This window comes from Raphanus sativus, chromosome 6 (assembly GCF_000801105.2).
Source record: "Raphanus sativus cultivar WK10039 chromosome 6, ASM80110v3, whole genome shotgun sequence".
Classification (NCBI taxonomy): Eukaryota; Viridiplantae; Streptophyta; class Magnoliopsida; order Brassicales; family Brassicaceae; genus Raphanus; species Raphanus sativus.
Window position 1 is genome coordinate 35,663,000 of NC_079516.1, and position 6,514 is coordinate 35,669,513.

Here is a 6,514-nt window from a genome sequence, read left to right on the forward strand (position 1 = left end):
CCTCATCAAACTGCTGAGGACTTGGTGTTGAGGTTTCTACAAACTCTTGTATTCTGTCTTCCTCGTCGTTTGGAGTCTTGTAGATTTCCCCCACATCTTTGTTCAGAATGTTTGATATTCTAGGAGCACTTTCTAAGCGTAGTGCAAATCGTTGAGCCACTGGGTCTTTTCAAAGCTCATCCAGAACCGTTTTCATCTTGAACTCTCTTATTCTCCTCTCCCCCGGATCAGTGCAGTTCATGTAGAGTTGCATCTATTCAAAGACCTCAGGTGCCACCAGGTTAGATCGAGGAGCAAAACCCGGGGGTACAGAGGAGCCAGCATGGCCATCAGTGTAGCCGATAGGTTCTTGTGATGCATTCTAGGACCTGGACCCGATGGGTTTGACTCGGTTTGATTTCCAACATCCACCGCTTTGCCTCTCTGTTTTCTTAACAAGGGACATATTTGTTTCTCATGCGTCAACCTGAAACAATAATAACACTTTTTCTTCATTCTCTCATACTCCACATCAATCCAAACAGTGCCTCCTCCTTTAGGTAACTTCAAAGACTTCTTATCACGTACTGGGAGATTTAGGTCCATGACCACCAGGACCCTGACATACTCTTGTAGCTGTGATTTCTCAGGATCATACTCTATGTCCTTGACAAAACCGATAACCCCAGCCACTGTCGATCGTTTTCAGCGTGAAATAGTTCACTGGGATTTTGCTTAGTCTGATCCATACCTCCGTTTTTTGAAGGAAGTTTGGAGGCGGGAATTCAACCCATCTATCCATGGCCATACCCCAATCATCAAAAGTCCAGAACCCCTGCTTCATCACCATCTGAATATCAGTCTCAAGCTCGAAGATCAACTGAAAGGTTTCCCTCGTGAGAGCTATCCCTCTGTCCCTCTCATACACTTTCCAGATTCGGGGCATGGTTCGCAGCATTCTAGCCATGTTCTGGCAGTCTGGATTGGGAAGAGGTCTGATCAGTGATCTTCCGTTTCTCACAATACACTGAAGTCATCATCGTCAGGTATGTCAATAGGAACATCTTTCTCGAGTGACATTGCTTGCATAACTTTCGATAGATCACCGTCCATTAGGAAGAGGAAAACAAGTCGCAAAGTGTGGGGACGATAGTCAGAGCTTGGTAGGAAAAAAGGTTTAAGAGGCGGCGTATATAAGAACTCTAGATAAACTTCAATATTCTTTGAAGATTTAGGGTAAATCTCGTGAGTATCTAAAGATCTGGCCATATTATTAACAAGATTTTGGAAAATTTCAAGAACAAATCCTTTGGCGGCAGGAAAAGTTCTCCTCCGAATGTTATCTCCATTCCCATTGGACGATTCTGAATCGCCATAAGAAAGAGGAAAAAATCGCCCTTCCACGGTCGCTCTCGCTCTCGCCATCTCCTTGTAGTTAATCTATATCATTAAAAGAGAAATACCATTTAAAATTCTCCTTTAATTTTCACACTTATTTACACTACCATGCCACTGAAAATTAAGTAATACTTCATATTTTAATGTTTTGTCTTTTCCACTTAGATTAATGTGTTTTCAAAATTAAATTTGAATTAAATACAAAATAAATAATATTTCATATTTTAATGTTTTGTCTTTTTCACTTATATTAATGTGTTTTCCAAAATTGAATTTGAATTAAATACACTTCATTAACTCCTCCATTAAATCAATGTCAGATTAAAAAAATATTTTTATTTGACAAATAATTCATGGAAATTATAATATCAATTTTTCATTTAACAAATTTGAACGAAAAAAATATTACCAAATTTGAACCGAAGCTAAGTAATATCCAAATAGATTTACTATTTTGGTATCTAGGGAACCATAACCAAACTGATCCGAACGAAATATTTAGGATATTCGAATGTATTTAAATCATATTTATATACTTCAATATGTTAGCTATTTTTAGAGTTAATATCCAAGATATAAGCTATTTTAAAGTTGTTTTAAATATTTGAAATATAAAAGTAGTCAAAAGTAAACATCTTAAGTAGATAAACAATAATCAAAACACCAAAATACTTAAAATATATATTTATTCTCCATCCAAATATTCAAGTTAAACCTATTTTTAATTTTTAATTTAGATACTTTGGCTTACATTACTCAAATTTACATGTTATATTATTTTTATTTTTAGATTTTGAGAAATTTAAAGATATATAAATTTTGAAAATTTAAAAATAGTTTAAACGGGTATCAAACCCGTAAAGATCCGAATCAAACCGGAACAAAAATTTATAGATATACGAATAGAGTTAGAATCTTTAAAATCAAAAATCTCAAACCCGAATATATTTTAACCGAATTCGAGTGGGTACCCAAATACTCATTTCTAGCTTAGTCAACATAAAACGATCAAATATTACAAATATACTATTTAGTATAAATAAATAAAAATTAAAACTGAAAACTAATATCTGTGCGGTCCCATGCATTAAGATATAGTTATTAATTACGGAAGAACATACCTCTGAACGTTGAACCCACCATCTATGAAAAGGCATGTTTTTTTTTTTTTTTTGCTTAAAATTTGATGAAAAGGCATGTTACGATGACTTTTCTTTTTATCAAAACATGTTACGATGACTAGTGTTTGAATTTTCCTGTAACAATGTCTATTGACTAGGCCTATGTGCTGATTAACCTACTGAAGGCCCAATATAGATCTCTTGAACTCGCAACGTTTCCTTTAGTCGGCCACGAACTTACAACTTATAGGTCCAACAGATTGGACACGTCGAAGTCGTCGTTTAGACTTCTTTTCAACTATGTTAGTTATACAACCCATGTTTGTTTTACTAGAATTTATTGATCACCTTTTGCTTGGTACTTGGTAGTGCCATTTATAAAACTATCCCATTCTACTGAGCTAATCAACATTAGTTTCATATAAATTCTACTTGCCCTGTCATGTAGCAGCTAATGTTCTATATTAGTATATTACCAGACTTCCGGAAATCGATATATTACTGTTTGATTGTGTAGTAAATAATCAAGGGGAATTAGGGGACATAATCATTACTGGAAAAAAAATTAGCCATATAACCATTATAAGACATACTAGATATTGATCCGTGCGACCGCACGGGTATTTATTTTATGTTTTTAGTTTCAGTTTGTATTAAATGATATATTTGTAATCTTTGATCATAAATTTAGATCAAAAACTAATTTTTTGCAGTTATAAAAAAAAAATTAAAATTATAATAAAATATTCTTATATAAATTCATCATAATTAAAATAGTATAGGTGTGGATCATAATGCTTTCGAATTCCAAATATTTGGAATTTTTATTAATATAAATTTGTTAAGAAAATAATTTCAGTCGGTATTTAATTTTAAATTTTAATTTTTGTGTGTACTAAATGTTATATTTGTAAATGTAATCATATTAAATTAAGTAATTTAATAATTTTGCATTTAACGTAAAATGTATCACTGATACTGGAGATCATTTAAACAAATCTAACATCTATGATTAGATGTATGTGTAAGAAAAATATATATATATATATATATATAAATAAATTTGAATAATCTATGCCAAAAACTTAAAATTAACATAAAAATTTGGTTTGGTTCGAATATTAAAAAATAGTGATGGCACAATAATTTTTTTACCATATGCGATTTTTATTATCATTAAATGTGGTAAATTTAGAATTAGGAAATGTATTTATTAAACTGAAAAGACAGCAACTAATAAAACTATAAATAATTTCGAAATTGATTTAATAGAGAAGGAAAATTAAATTTTATATTTGGACAACACATTAACTCAACTGAAAAAGACAAACATTAAAATAGGTAACTTAATTTATATTAAGACATCACATTAACTCAACTGAAAAAGACAAACTTTAAAATAGGCAATTTAATTTATATTAGGACATCATACTAACTCAACTGAAAAAGACAAGTATTAAAATAGGTAAGTTATTTAATTTTCAGTGGCATAGTAGTGTAAATAACTTTGAAAACTTAGGGGTAATTTATATGGGTACTTCTCTTTTAATAATATAGATGCTATGATATACCATATATTTTCTACAATATATACAAAATTGTCCTCATCCTTTATCACTTTGCACACGAGCTTCTTCTTCTTCTTATTTTTTTTTCTTCTCATCACAAATATCACAAATGCCTTTAATTTGACAACAAACTTTACAAAGGATCCCAATTTTCTATCAAAGGAAATCAAGCTAGCTCCGGTGAGATTGAACAACAACTGATTAATCATAAGATGAAACAATTGATCATTTGATTAATTTTCTTCATATATTTGGTTGGCTTTACACTTTTCTTACTTTTCGATACATGTTGATTACGAAACGGAGAATACGCAGAACCATCAGAGAAGATAAACAGTACATGTTGCATTCTACTATTCTATTTTATAAACATAGTATAGAAACATTTTTTTAATGTTTTCTACTCCTTCTCCCTCCCCCTCCTCTCCTTCGCGGCTCTCCTACCTCTCTCCCCACCCCCTCCTCTCCTTCCCATTTGTCGCGGCGAGGCATCATTGTCACTCTTTCTTAATCTATAAACGATTTACATTGTGATGTTTCTATGTATCATGTTCTCTATACTATTTAATCTATATAGTATAGTATAATGTGTTAGTTATGTATAACAACGTTCATGTGTTGTATCGAGTATTCCATACTATGTTGGAATCTTGTATAGTATAGTTACTTAACAGATGAAACCCAACCTTAGAACTAGTTGCTCTCTCTCTCTCTCTCTCTCTTTCTCTCAACCTTAGAACTAGTTGCCGTTTCAGTCTATACTATTTATTTACGATCTATAGTATAGTATAAATAACTACTTCAATTTAAGGTGGATTGAAATTGTAAAAGTAGAATTCTCAAATTTTCAGCATGAGATGTTAGCGGAATCGCAGTTTAGATAACTAATGCTTATGGGTCCCATACATTTTCATTTTTACTAATATTTGGATTTAGAGTTTACGCTATAGGGTTTGGGTTTAGGGTTTGGGTTTAGCGTATATGGTTTGGGTTTGAGGTTTAGGGTTTGGGTTTAGGGTATATGGTTTGGGTTTGGGGATTAGGGTTTGGGTTTAGGGTTTAGAATTTGGGTTTAGGGTATATAGATATTTGGATTTAGAGTTTACGCTATAGGGTTTGGGTTTAGGGTATATGGTTTGGTTTCGGGTTTAGGGTTTGGGTTTAAGGTATATGGTTTGGGTTTGGGGTTTAGGGTTTGGGTTTAGGGTTTAGAATTTGGGTTTAGGGTATATAGATATTTGGATTTAGAGTTTACGCTATAGGATTTGGGTTTAGAGTTTGGGTTTAGGGTATATGGTTTGGGTTTGGGGTTTAGGGTTTGGGTTTAGGGTATATGGTTTGGGTTTGGGGTTTAGGGTTTGAGTTTAGGGTTTAGGATTTGGGTTTAGTTTATATGGATTTGTGTTTGTTTGTTTGTCTTTGCCTATACTATATGATATTAGTAAATTGTATAGAACAAATTATGGTATGGGTTTAGAGTTACAGATTTTGGGTTTAGAGTTTGTGTTTAGAGTATATGGTTTGGGTTTAGGGTTTAGGGTTTATATTTAGAGTTTAGGATTTGGGTTTAGGGTATATGGATTTCGGTTTAAGGTTTAGGATTTTGGTTTAAGGTTTGGGTTTAGGCTATATGGGGCAACCAATAGATATGATGTGTACTACTAGACTATAATGTAACGGTATATAGAATATATCACCTACAACGACCCAAACACATTTTTCTTCTGCCCCGCTTTTTTCCTACATTGCTTATATTGGACGATGACAGGAGACCTTGTTGTGACCTTCGCATGTCAACAATATTGAAATCCATAATATTGAAGCTCTCTCTTGAGAAATGTGCATGTTTCCGATGATCAAACCTTGTATTTAAATATTTTCAGTTAAACTGTACTAAATAAAATGGTAAATAGAATGGAATACGTAAAATGCATGTACCTATCTTATGTGTCACGCGCGGCCAGGGAGCAAAACGGAAAAACGGGTGTATAATTGTCCCATCCAATAAGCAATACTGTGCAATGGCTATATTCTTTATTAATGGACCTACTATGAATATTCAGCAAATTGCCTCAATAATCAATTGATCTATAAATTGACTATAGACACAAGAATGATTAACGATATATTTGATTTTTCACTAAATGCAGAAAACGCTGAGAAATTCTATACTTTGGTATTCGGCATTTATAGGACCAACAAGAAATTCGAGTAAATTTGACTCCTGCCATATAAATGCTACACACTTCCTTTTTTCTAAACTTAACTAATTATCAACTTGTCATTAACCAACCACGGATCATGATTTATTCCACATAAGTGATTCAACCCCACATACAAACTAAGTAATCTTGTATCATCTAAAATACAGAATTGTTTTCGAAATATCCAGGCATGAACAAGTTATATAACACATGGCCGATAAAAAATATTTCATTTTCGATAATA